The sequence below is a fragment of the Marmota marmota genome, unplaced genomic scaffold, assembly GCF_001458135.2.
Source record: "Marmota marmota marmota unplaced genomic scaffold, marMar, whole genome shotgun sequence".
In the NCBI taxonomy this organism is placed as follows: Eukaryota; Metazoa; Chordata; class Mammalia; order Rodentia; family Sciuridae; genus Marmota; species Marmota marmota.
In genome coordinates this window covers 29,591,854-29,605,915 of record NW_026000221.1, presented here as the reverse complement: position 1 = coordinate 29,605,915, position 14,062 = coordinate 29,591,854, and the positions used below count along the sequence as shown (strand labels likewise).

The 14,062-nt window shown below is 33.6% G+C and overlaps 1 protein-coding gene across 4 annotated transcripts in view; it reads left to right on the top strand.

The window, feature by feature from the left end:
- Phkb (phosphorylase kinase regulatory subunit beta) overlaps positions 1–14,062 on the top strand; it is a 217,393-nt gene that overhangs the window by 143,073 nt on the left and 60,258 nt on the right. The gene's annotated exons all lie outside the window — the stretch shown is intronic.

The following is a 14,062-nucleotide window of genomic DNA, read 5'->3' as shown; positions in this document are numbered from 1 at the left end:
GGGTGGCATTGGGACAGATGACATATTATTGAAGAGAGTGGGGGTCCCATAAAAGGCTCTGTGTTTAAGGTCTCTTCTGTGCTCTGTGACAGGAGTAAGTGACTGATAGAGTTGTTCTTAGCACTTGGTGACTTGTCAGGGGAAGGAATAGTTTTTAAATTTTTACATTTAGTAGCTATGGATTTAGACTATGTTGTGTCAACAAAATAAGTGTTTGCAGAATCAGCAAGATTGATGTTGACTTGAGCAAACCCTCAAGTATTAAATGATACCAGTAATGAGGACTGTTAAAATGAAAATGTTGTGGATTGTGGAAACTGCCTGAGGAGAAAGGAAATGAACCTGAATGTGTGCCTGGGATTCTAAGCAGTTAACATGCATTTAATAAGAATGGCATCAGCACTCACAGACGCTAAGCTTACAGATTGAAATGTTCCCTTATTTTATATATGTGTGTGTGTGCGCGCGCGTGCGCGCGCAACACATACATGATAAATATTTGTTTTAATGAGGGAAAGGCAGGGCAAACAGCTCCATTAGGTTCTATTGTACTATGTCTTTGACTCTTGCTGGTCTTCAACAAAACATGTGATTAGTTTGAGTGATTTATAGATGAGAAGCTATTTGAGAGACTTGTAAATAAAATATTAAGATTTTCCCCAAAATATAAAATCTCTGTGTTGATATGTGACTGTTGATATGTGACAAATTTTTCACTGGCCTGTTAGCTCCTATACAATGGGAATTTGGCATTTCTCTTAGGCTAGTGTACCATGTGGTACAAATGTACAATCTCTACTAATTTGAGATATTCAGTTTTACTATAAGAAGTGATAAAAAAGGGAATATATTTAACTTCGTATTACCCAGTGCTGTGACTCTGAGCTATTTTAAGGCTATCATGTATTATTTACGTAGCATTTTACATGCTTGACCCATTTCTCTAGGGTGATGAAACCTCAAAGCCTTTTCTTAGAAAATTAAATAATAGGTCATAGACTTGAGATATAGGAGCAGGAAATAGAGGACATTAAAACATTTTGTGGATACATGGCTGACAAAAATCATGAATTTAAACTATTGTTTCATGCTTGACACACATAAGGCAGGTTGTTGGTTACATGTAATTTTTAGCATAATTTACTGGCATCTTTTTCTTTCCCACTTAAGAATGCTTCTCAAAGTACAACCAAGTGGAAGTGAATTTTATAGAGAATTCATTCTACATTTTTTATATTAAACTGATTTCTAATGTTGCTACTAAAATATCTATCTATGGCATGCCTTTCAGGTGGAACCACATCCTCACTAAGAGAAGTGCTCTAAGGGTATGAATTGAGGCTTGTCTCCTGCATGCATGTGGTAGATAATATCTGTGTAGCACTGTGTAGAGTTTCTAAAAGGAAGGTGATGGAAACATGTGCAATAGAAAACTGTTGCAAGCTACTGTTCTCCTACTTCGTTGGCAGCTTAATTGTGGTGATATATAAATGATAAGATTCCCTTACCACTTTCTCAACCATTTCAAACTGTAGATAAGTTGGGCATGCCCAGGTCCATTGCGGAGTCTGGATGAAGTAGACTGATGGAATACAGGGGCCACACATATCCCCAGATGTGCAGCTCTCTGCTTGAAATGTTTGTTTCAGTGGTCACTGTAACTTCAATTATTCATGTTGTCTGGTAAAGTAACATTTGAAAGAAAAATAATTTACACTCTTAATTTGTCTGTCCTTTATCTTCTAAGTAAGGTAACAATGTCTGCTCCTCTACCCTACTTTCCTATATCACCTTTGATTTGGGAAAAATACAAAAAACCCTATTATTCCATCCTATAAATTACTCTCTGGAAACGAGTCATTTGGGTTTGGAGTTGTACTATTAAACATGCTTTCTTAAAACCCTTTGCATACTATGTTACAATACTTGTCATGCTGTTGCAGTTGGTTGTATTCCTGACTCCCTGACGGAGGTCCTCAGAGTACAGAATATGTCTTATTCTTTATCTTCTCTTATGTGAAGAGCATGAGACAAGCATGAGACAGGGTATGTGACAGGGCATGAGAATGGAAGTGAGAGCTACAAAAATAACCATATTTGTGCTCCTACTATTTATGGACATTATGCATGCCATTTTATATGCATTGTGTCTGATTTTAACACTTTTTCTAAATATTACTGTACCCATTATAGATACTGTGAGTCTCAGTGAGGTTTATGAATTTCTCCAAAATCACACAGTTATCAGGTGGCAGAACCAATATGAAGTTGTTCACTGAAGAGGAAAAGCAAAGAGAGAATGTCATACCCCTTCAAAAGCATCTGAAGCCAGTGATTTTCTTAAAGGTGTGAAGGAGTTAACAAAAGAAGTAGCTTATTTCCTCAAAAGATTGACTCAGTATCACATCAGAGGAAAACAGTTTTCTTTTCACCTGTGGTGCCTTAGGACACTGAGAGACCTGTAGAAGTGATCTGAAAAATTAAATGCCAAGATGTTGTACATTAGTACAAAATGTATGCTGGGATCGTTATATGTGACATTTATCATGTTAAAATGGTCTAATTATTTCCATCTGCCTTCTTACCTGCTGTGTGTGCAAGGATGAGGCCAAGTACACAGATCTAACAGTCAGTAATTTTATTAGGGATTTCTTTCTTCATCAAAGGAAGCCCCTTTCACGAGGCTAGAAGCTTCTTTAAGTGTTTACTCCCTCTGCATTCACCCCAACTTGTTCCTTATAGGGGCCCCATCACTTTCTGTTGCCTAGATAATTCTGATGCTGGGTGTTCACTGATTATCTGTGAAAGAGAATCATTGTTCATAGTACACCACCTCTGCCATGTTAATATGAGATAATGGTCACTTGAAAATTGTTTCTAGCCTTTGCTACTCTCATTCTTGGAAGAGGTCTGATTACAGCAGAAATTGTAAGCAGCTGACTATGTGTATTTCACTGATTCATTCTTTTTCATTGCCACTGGGGATGAGGTGACCCTATAGAGAACATCCATTTATAGTAACAGGAGGGTGGGTTTCTGGAATTCAGCAAATATCTTTGTTTTGAAGTGTGTATTATCCTCATTAGAATACAGGATATTCCTTATTAGAAAGAAAAATATGTATTATAACCTTTTTAAATATTTGTGGAATTCTGACTTGAGACTACCATATTTTAATAGGCAAGAACCAGCTAAGCATTTTTTTTTCTGTTCATAAGTAAGTTTGGGGAAAATTGATTTATTTCCTGAAATAAATGGTAAATTCCATAGAATTTTTACATGAATAAGACATTTTAATATCAAAAGAATAGTCATAGAAAAAATACTAATATAAAAATGTTGTTCTGCTGGGCACAGTGGCACTCCCAGTGCCACTGAGGCAGGAAGATTGCAAGTTCAAGGTTAGCCATAGTGACTTAGCGACTTAGCTTTGTCAAAATAAACAAAATTTTTAAAAGGGCTGGGGATGTGGCTCGGTGGTTAAGCACCCCTGGATTTGATCACTGATACCCCTCTAAAAAAGTTATTTTAATATTCAGGACTATCAATAGGAGAACTTTCATATTTTTGGATATTCTGCCTATCAAAATGTTATGAACTCAGTCTCCAGAGGCACACTGCACACTTTTGAATCCAAGCTTGGACAAATATATCAACCTCTGTGTGCCTTAATTTCCTCACATGTAAAACTAAAATAATACTGTCACGTGAGGGTATCTGAGGTGTGAAGGACGCCTCTACTTGGACCTTCCAGTTCCTTCCCTTCATTGCAGAAAACAATTTAAGGATGAGTCATATTTTAGTATACAGAGAAAGAGCTTTATTAAAAAGCAAAAGGCAAAGACACACTTTTAGAACAGGCAATCTCAAAAGTGAGATATGCTGCCAATGCATGAGTATTAATTAGGGTGCATACTTATATGGAATATGTATGATCCAAAGCATGGGGACTGAGCTTCTCTCACAGCTGGGAAATATTCAGCATGATTGTGTTCCTTCATTAGGCCACCTGGTCTGGTTTGTGTGTTTGAGCATACATCAACATCTCTGGTGGTCACTGGGTAGTTAGAGGTTTGTGGTCCAATCAAACATTAGCCCCTAGATCACAAGGTTAATGGTCTCTTTTCTATCAAGGCCTTTTTTTCTGTTTTACTGCATTCAAAAAAAATGTATAAGGAGCTGGAAAGTTATAAAATAATTTATGGGCTGTTTAGTGCATCCTTACATTTTGGTTCTTTTCTGTCCCTTAGGCTCTTTTGTGTCCAGCTCAGGAATTGTTTATGAGTTGTTTGTTCTATATTTTAACAGAGATTTTTTTTCCTGTTTTTCTAACTCAGTATCTAATAAAATTGTTGTCAGAATTAAGTAAGTTAATAAAGAGCTTAGAAAAGCTCCTGGCTTATACTTCAACATCAATAAATTTTACTTATTATTATTTGTATTTTGATAGTTCCAATGCAGACATAGTACTTAAATAAGGTACCAGTAGTTATGAAAACAAGATGTGCAAGATCACATTGCTGTTGAGCACAACTCATGAGAAAGCTGAATCACATAGCAGACACTTCATGGAAGGCCAGCTTGCAAGCTTAGTTCTTTGCCAGGGTAGTGCTGATGGTGGAGTAAAGTGTGTTCTGTAACAGCGGGACAAAGGAATATAGCAAGAAGATGAAAACAGTGTCATAGATATGAAAGTTAGAGACTGGTTCAGGATGGCTGATTACCTAGCTGGGAGGAGCAGCAAAGCACTGGCTGAAATCCAGATGCTGGTCTTTAGATCCTGCATGGTTCACCTGCAGTGTAATCTGGGGAAGGTGTCCTGACACCTCTGGAGTGTAGTTCTTTAATCTATAAAATTATTTGGCGAGGATTGATTCATAAATTCCCTCTTAGTATCTCTGTTGCTGATTCTCATGATCTAGGTTATTGGTAACCTTTGAGTAGTTTTTGTGGAGTGGGATGCCCAGAAGGCAGATTTTAGGGAGTTGAAGAGCAATCAGATGATGGAAGACCATCTCTTCAGAAGTTGTTGAGTTTATTTCCATCCAAAAGAGGTTATATGCCCCACCCCCTGCAAATTTAGTAGATGCATTATATAGCATTCCTACAATATAGACATATGACTGTTTCCCTAGTTTTAAAATTTTTATTTCAAATCTATTCAGTTTTTAAAGGTGTATTAATCTTAGGTGATTTAGGGAAATTTTGCATGTGGTTCAGTTTTATTTGGTTCAGTTCATCCTAATGCTTTCAAATGGTTTAAGCTGTTTGAGACATAATTTCTACTTAAAGAATTAAAAAAAAAAAAAAAAACTTCACCAGCCTGTTAAAGAAAGAAAGTGTTTGTGTGGGACCAAAAAGCCAATTTTATTTATAAGTATGGGAATGAAATTGAGTACTAAACAGAAATTCTTATGATTTTCCTAATAAAACAGAATAAAATAGTCCAGCCTTCAAAAATTCTTCTGAAAGCCCAGCCTGAACATGCTACAAGCTACACAGAGAATATTCTCAGGTAATACTGCCTGAAGTCTTTGAAGGAAATGAGATTCTCTTATCAATTGGTATTTATACTAGAGCCAATTAAAATTAAATGCCTTGATCACAAAATCCAGAACTGAGTAAAGTTGAATTGAGAGTTAAAAGAGAAGAGTTTAAACACATTTATTAAGATCATTCTAATTAGCCCACTGAACGTATTCAAATTAAAAGTTCCAGTAATAGGCATGAAATATAATGAAATATTTGATCTACATAATGAAGACTTAGTCATTGCTAAAGTGTCAAAGGGGAAAAATAGATTCATAATAAAGATGTACAGGAATATTAATCTAGTATTGTTTTGATGAATCTATATTCCTGTTTTTTTACATACATACTTATTCATTTGTATGGTTTTGTTTTGTTTGGTACTGGGAACTGAACCCAAGGGCACTCAACCCTTTAGCCACATTCCCAACTTTTTTTATATTTTATTTTGAGACAAGGTCTCACTGAGTTTCTTAGGGCCTTGCTAAATTGCTGAGCCTGGCTTTGAACTCAGGATTCTCCTGCCTCAGCCTCCCAAGCTGCTAGGATCACAGGTATGACCACAGCACTCAGCTTATATTCCTGGTATTTTACTCTGAGAAAAAAAACATACTTATTCATAAGTATGAATAAACTTATTTAACTAGAACTTACCTAGTTAAAGTTATTAAATATCTATTAATCTTTGAAGAAAAACCTATCAGTTGGACCTATTCTAACGCTGCTTATTTAATAATCCATATTTTACGGAGTTTCTGTCTTTGAAAGCAAAGGATTGGGCTTTTGGGAGCCCCCATTTCTCTGAATGATTTTCTCTTGAGTGGCCTTGAAGAGAGTTCCAAATGTTTTTGTCATCATTCTGGTGAATAGAATATGAACATTTCTGATCAGTTCCTTGAGGCAATATTCTACATTAATTGCATAATTATCATGATAGAGCAGATCATGTGTGTTGATGCACCCTTGAGAGAATTCAGTTTCACATTCATTGACACTCAAGCTTTGAATCTAAGAAATAGGCTAGCGCATTTAATGTGCCAATTAAAATGGATTGATCTGTTTTGACAGCCTTTGGAGCAAAGGCAAATATGAAAGGGATGTTTTTTAGTCATAAGGGCTTATTTTCCAAGGCTGTAAAGTTCCAAATTTAAGCTAAAAGTCAATATACATTTACTAAATCATGTACATATTTTATGGATCTGAGCTAAAAATATATACACTTGTTTTCTCATTTTTCAAATAAATGGGGAAGAGGCAGTTTAATGCTTTATTTTCTTAAAATACAGATGCATAAATTTTTGCATGAATTATTAGCCTTAAGGCTAAATAATGCCATATATATGTTATAGTTTTGTGTTTTGAAGGAGGTGATATTGTGTAGTGTCTTTGCATTACACAAGCCTAACTATAAAGAGACCCTGTGTCTTTTCCACTGATAACTGTGTGACCTTGAACAATTAATGTCTTTAAGCCTCCCTTTCTTCATTTATTAAATTGGGGTAATAATTCCTAATATATGATCTTTCAATGAATTGTAAGAGCTAAATAAATATTTCTGTTTTTATTTTATTTCAAATAATTTCTCAAATCAATAATATTACATTTTTATTTAAAAGTTGAGGAAAAATCCTGAAAGCCTGGAGGAAAATGTTATCTTTCCAACATTTGGTCTATTATTATATGTAGGCTTTCTTATTAGATGATTATAGTCTTATCAGATATTCAGTTTTATATTTATTAATACTTAGTTATTTCTCATATTATTCCTATAAAATAGTATTTTTTTTTTGATGGGCCTTTATTTTGTTTATTTATATGTGTTGCTGAGAATAGAATCTAGTGCCTCACACATGCTAGGCAAGTGCTTACACTGAGCTTCAACCCCAGCCCCTAAAATATTATTTTAAATGTTCATATAGGTCTTCTTCATTTGACTGTATCAAGGTTTCCTTTATCATACATCATTTAACATAATATTTTCTGTTCTACAAATTTATCATAATAATAACCAATCAATGTTTGATGTTTCTTTGGGTATTGACATTTTAAAATAATTGATGTTGCTTAATTGTTTTTTATTTAAAGGCCTTTATTTACTCAATTCTTTTATATTCCTAAGTGAACCATCTTCTACACCATAGTGTTGCTTAGCTAATGAAAACAAGGCAAGAGATTATAATTAAACTTAAATTTATACTTATATAAAAATTATGAAAATAAAACTACTTTCTAAAAACTTTCTTTCCTGGAGACCGACTTAATCAATAGACCTTATCCCAGATTAGGGAATGTTGCCTTTTTTGATTAAATGTCTTATTTTGTGTGTTTGTGTTTCACTAAGAAACTTCAGAAATCATTTGCCATTCTCTTAGGATTATTGCCTGCATCTCAAATATATGAAAGAATATTATGATTATTAAAAACATCTTTTTAGCTTCATTTTATAGATCAGGAAACTGAAATTCAAAAAGAAGTAATATGTCCAAGGTCACACAGGTGCAGATCCAAGTCTGGAGCCTGGGTATCCTTATGTGGGGACTAGTGAATCATGGTGATACACAGTGTGGTGAAAAGTGTGCATTACTGATGAGGCTTACATTATTAATGCCATTTTTTGTATTCCTGTCTTCCCTTAGTCATCACCAAGCTAGATGAGTCATACAAAGCATGTTTTACATATTGCATCTCCCATACCAACACAGTGCTTCTGTAGTTAGCTGTCAAATATTTATTTATCAATCAATACCTACCAATAAGAATATGAAACCACTGTGCATTTTCTGTCACTCCTGTGTCTTTTTCATATGCTGGAAAATTTCCCAGTTATTTTTCTTTTCTGAGTACTCAAGGAGTTTAACCTTATTGATAATCTACATGTTATTTCTTGTATACCCTTTTATAATTTCCATGGATTAAACATTATAGTTGTTCTGTTTTACAAATAACAAGTTAAGTTTTGAATTTGTGAAGAATTTTGAAGGATATCCAAGAAGTAATAGCCTTACTAAATAGAGAGCCATTCCATTATGAAATTTTAGCTTATAATCAACAGAGAAAAAAAATGAAATGTTCAATACTTCACCTGTTAAATTTCTTCTTTCTTATGTGTCTCTAATTAAGACTATCCCTATACACATCCAAGCCAGTGTTTTAATTTGGGCAGATATTTTTTTAAAAATTTAGTTCCACTAACATACTAACTCTGTATATTGATTGTTAGTATTTAGTGTAGATAAAACTTAATTGTCTCTTGCTTATTCTCAGATATTATTCTCTTGTATTCTGAAGAATGGCATAGATCTCCAACCAGTAACTTAACTTTCTTCCTTGAGGAACTAGAAGAGGATGGGTGTGGTGGTGCATACCTCTAATCCCAGTGCTTGGGAAGCTGAGGCAGGAGGATCTGAAATTCAAAGCCAGCCTCAGCAACTTAGCAAGGGCCTAAGCAAGTCATCGAGACCCTGTCTCTAAATAAAATATAAAAAAGGGTGGAGATGTGGCTCAGTGGTTGAGTACCCCTGGGTTCAGTCCTCAGTACCAGGAAAAAAAAAGAAAAAAAAATGACATTGAACTAGAAACATCAGAACATAATAATATCTTAAGAAATATTACCTTTTGAAAATCATTTGCAGAAACTAGAAAGCCATGTATTCATATAATTCATGTGATAATAATTTTCATAATGTCACTTGTTTGATGATATATGAGCATACATTCATAGTTTATTTTATTAACTTACTATTTTTGTGTGAGCATTATATTGTTTCCCAAGGCTTATTTAAAACTGCTTACATCATGGGAACCTATAGTTTATAGATCTAGATTCCTCATGATACGAATTGAAAATACTGTGGCATGGTCAGATATCTGGGCACTAACTATGACTTTTCTAATCATATCATTAATCAGAGGTTGAAGAAATATAACGTCAGCCCAAGAATATGAGTTAAATGTGAGAATGAAATAAGACTAATCCAATGTAGCACAGCATGAGTCCTTCTTGTACTTATTAATGTCAAAAGTGTTGAAAGTAGGAGATACAGATTTGAGTTCTTAAGAGAATTTATAAAAAATAAAATTAAAACTGTACTAATGCTAAGATCCTTTCCTCTAATTGTGACTGGATTTTTTTCTAAGGTCTTCTTTAATTACTTTCTTTAGCATTCTGCAGTTTTCCTCAAATATGTTTTTTACCTCTTTTATTAAGCTGATTCCCAAGTATTTTATTTTTTATAAGGCTATTGAAAATGGGGTAGTTTTCCTAGTTTCTCTTTCAGAGGATTTTTCACTGAGCTACAGAAATGCCTTTGATTTATTGGTGTTGATTTTGTATCCTGCTGCTTTGATGAATTCCTTTACTAGTTCAAGAAGTACTCTGATAAAATTTTTGGTGTCTTCTAGGCATAGAATCATATCATCAGCAAATAGTGCTAATTTGAGTTCTTCTTTTCCTATCTGTATCCCTTTAATTTCTTTCATCTGTCTAATTGTCTGGCTAGAGTTTCAAGTACTTTGTTAAATAGAAGTGGTGAGAGAGGGCATCCCTCTCTTGTTCCAGTTTTTAGAGGGAATGCTTTCAATATTTCTCCATTTAGAATGATGTTGGCCTGAGCCTTATCATAGATAGTTTTACAATGTTGAGATATGTTCTTTTTACCCCTAGTTTATCTAGTGTTTTAAACAAGAAGGGGGTACTGTATTTTGTCAAATGTTTTTTCTGCATCTACTGAAATGATATGATTTTTATCTTTAAGTCTATTGATGTGATGAATTACATTTTTTGATTTCCGTATGTTGAACCAATCTTGCAGCCCTGGGATGAACCCCACATGATTGTGGTTTACTATCATTTTGATATGTTTTTTAATTCGATTTGCCAGAATTTTATTGAGAATTTTTGCATCTATGTTCATTAGAGATATCGGTCTGAAGTTTTCTTTCTTTAATGTGTCTTTGTCTGGTTTTGGAATCAGGGTGATATTGGCCTCATAGAATGAGTTTGGAAGTGTTTCCTCTTTTTTCTATTTCATGAAATTATTTGAGGAGCATTGGTATTAGTTCTACTTTGAAAGTCTTGTATAACTCAACTGTGTATCCATCTGGTCCTGGACTTTTCTTGGTTGGTAGACTTCTGATGGCATCTTCTATTTTGTTGCTTGAAATTGATCTATTTAACTTGTGTATATTATCCTGGTTCAATTTGTGCAAATCATATGACTCTAGAAATTTGTCAATGCCTTCAATATTTTCTATTTTATTGTAGTGTGAATTTTCAAAAGAGTCTCTAATTGTCTTCTGTATTTTAATGTTATCTGTCACAATGTTTCCTTTTTCATCATGAATTTTAGTAATTTGGGTTTTCTCTCTCCTTTTTGTTGGGATGGCTAAGGATTTGTCAATTTTGTTTACTCTTTCGAAGAACCTATTTTTGTTTTCTCAATTTTTTGAATTATTTTTTTTGTTTCAATTTTATTGATTTCTGCATTGATTTTAATTATTTCCTGTCTTCTAGTACTTTTGGTGTTGGTTTGTTTCTCTTTTTCTAGGGCTTGGAGCTATAATGTCAGTTTGTTTATTTGTTGACTTTTTCTTCTTTTAAGGAATGAACTCCATGCAATGAACTTTCCTCTTGGTACTGCCTTCATATGTCCCAGAAATTTCTTCTTTTTAATTTATTTTACTTTATTTTTTTATTCTGATTTGTTATATATGATAAAGAATGCATTACAATTCATACTACATATATAGAGCACAATTTTTCATATTTCTGGTTGCATTATACAAAGTATATTCACACCATTCGTGTCTTCATACATGTACTTTGGATAATCGTGTCCATCACATTCTACCATCATTTCTAACCCCTTGCCCCCTCCCTTTCTCTCCCACCCCTTTGCTCTATCTAGAGTTTGTCTATTCCTCCCATGCTCCCCCTCCCTACCTTACTATGAAACAGCTTGATGCTAGTTGTTTTAATGAATCATAATAATAGCCATTATTTATCAGGTGGTTAGTATGTACCCAGTACTGTTAAATCACTTCATGAACTAGATTTATTTTTAAAGTCATGTTTTTGAGATATAATTTATATATGGTACAGTGGTACAATTTAGCCCATTTAGTTTTATAGTTATATGAATTTTGATAACAAATATAAAAAATGAATATATATATGTATATATACTACCATCAACCGAATATGTTACCTTTTTCTCCTTTACTTCTTTTTTTAAGCAAATAGATAAATTAATTTTAATACATTTTTATTTAACCCAATGGATTACCAACATAATTTGTAAAGAAAATAATTGTTAGATATTTCATGTTCATTTTCTTTGTCCTATTAATTCTTTGGAATCAAATGTCTATTTAACATATAGCATACCTCAATTCAGACTAGACACATTTCAAATACTTGTGGCCTCATGTAACCAATGGCTGCCATATTGGCTCCTTTCTCCATCTTTTATCTTTTGGTGAGACATAGGCTGTAGGTTGCATGATAAGTCCCCTTGTTGTGTGGTTTCTTGTTGAATTCTATCAGAAAGGATCACCAAACAGATGAACTTAGAATATACAAGAATACAGCATGGTGTTTTATTTCTCCCTATAAGACTCTATTAGACTGTCAGTCTAATAGAGTTTCTACATGCTTTTAGTGGGAATAACTTCAGTTAGGTCCCTTCTCCTACAAGTTTTTCATAATGGCTCTCTCTTATTTCACCTCCTACCTTTCCAAGTTTATAGAAGAAAAGGTGCTTCACAAAACTTGTTAGTTACCCTCAACCTTGCTCTTACCTTTATAAATACCTTATTAAACAATTTTTATAAGAGTAAAATATACCTCATCTCATATCACAGGCAATGTATATACACATTCCAGATTAATTATATATTAAAATATAACATAAAATACTAAGACTTTTAAAGAACATATTTATAACTTTGAGAAGAGAAATTTAAAACAAAAAAATACAAAATAAACAAAAACCTGAAAAATTAGATGATATTGTAGTTAAAATTTTTATGTGTAAAAATTTATCAAAAAGAGTTGAAGGAGACATGAATTCTATTACAGGTCATTTTTGTTTATATTTAGCTTGACTTGCTATCCCCTTTGATTGGTTTTCCTTTATTTTAGTTCTTCTCTTTGCAGATTTTCATTATTGTTTTTTATTTCTTCCTTGTGGAATACTTTGCCAATAATATTCTGTAATGCAGGTTTTCTTGCTGTAAATTCTTTTATCTTTTGTTTATCACGGCGGGTTTTTGTTTCATCTTCACATTTGAAGCTTAATTTTGCTGGATATAAGATTCTTAGTTGGCATTCATTATCTTTTAAAGCTTGGTATATGTTGTTCCAGAATCACCTATCTTTGAGAGTCTGGGTTGAACAAATCTGCTGATATCTGAATTGGTCTTCCCTTAAGGATAATCTGATTTTTCTCTCTTGTGGCCTTTAAAATTCTGTCCTTATTCTGTATGCTAGGCATTTTCATTATAATGTGTCTTGATGTAGATCTGTTGTAATTTTGTTTATTTGATGTTCTATAGACCTCTTGTATTTGGTTTTTTCAGTTCATTCTTCATGCTTGGGAAATTTTCTGCTATTATTTCATTGAAGAGATTGTTCATTCCTTTGGTTTGAATCTCTGAACCTTCCTCTATCCCAATAAATCTTAAATTTGGTCTTTTGATGGTATCCCGTAATTCTTGGATATTCTGTTCATGATTTCTTACTATCTTTGCTGTGAGGTCAACTTTATTTTCAAGATTATATATTTTGTCTTCATTGTCTTGAGGTAGGTCCTGACTTCCAAGTGATCTAATCTGTTGGTTGTGCTATCTATTGAGTTTTCTAATTGGCATATTGTTTCTTTCATTTTGAGGATTTCTATTTTTTTTTTCCAGTATCTCTATCTCTTTCTTGAAGTAATCTCTTGCAACTTGTATTTGCTCTCTTATCTCTTGGTTGGAGTGATTGATTTCTGCCTGTATCTCCCCACTTAGGTCATTCTTTAATTCCCAAATCATTTTAAATCCCAAATATGTATATTCCGAACTCCTCTGACATTTCTTGGCTATCTGTGGATTCTATTGTAGTATCTTAGTTTGTGTGGGGCACTTTCCTCCCTTGTTTTTTCATGATGTCTATAAGTCTTCCTCACTGCAGTGTAGATCCAAGGTATGACAGCTTCTGCCCTATTGTCTTATAGTGTCCCTATAGGTTACCAATACCTCAATTTTTAAGAGAGAGATCAATATTACAGCTCTAAATGTATCCAGTGTGCAGCCATATATCAGTTAGCTTCTATTTTTACACTTGCAGTTTTGTCACTATAATCAGAAATGATGAGTTTGGTTATCTTCTACCTTATATTCAATAGGTTTGTGTAATAGTTTACAGTTTCTAATGGTAGAAGGGGGTCTAGGGAGTTGGTTGAGATGTTTATGAGGTAGGATGTGAGGATATGGAGGGATTAGATTATATGACTAGGGAGAGGGTAATCATAAGAAGTTGGCTGTTAATAGG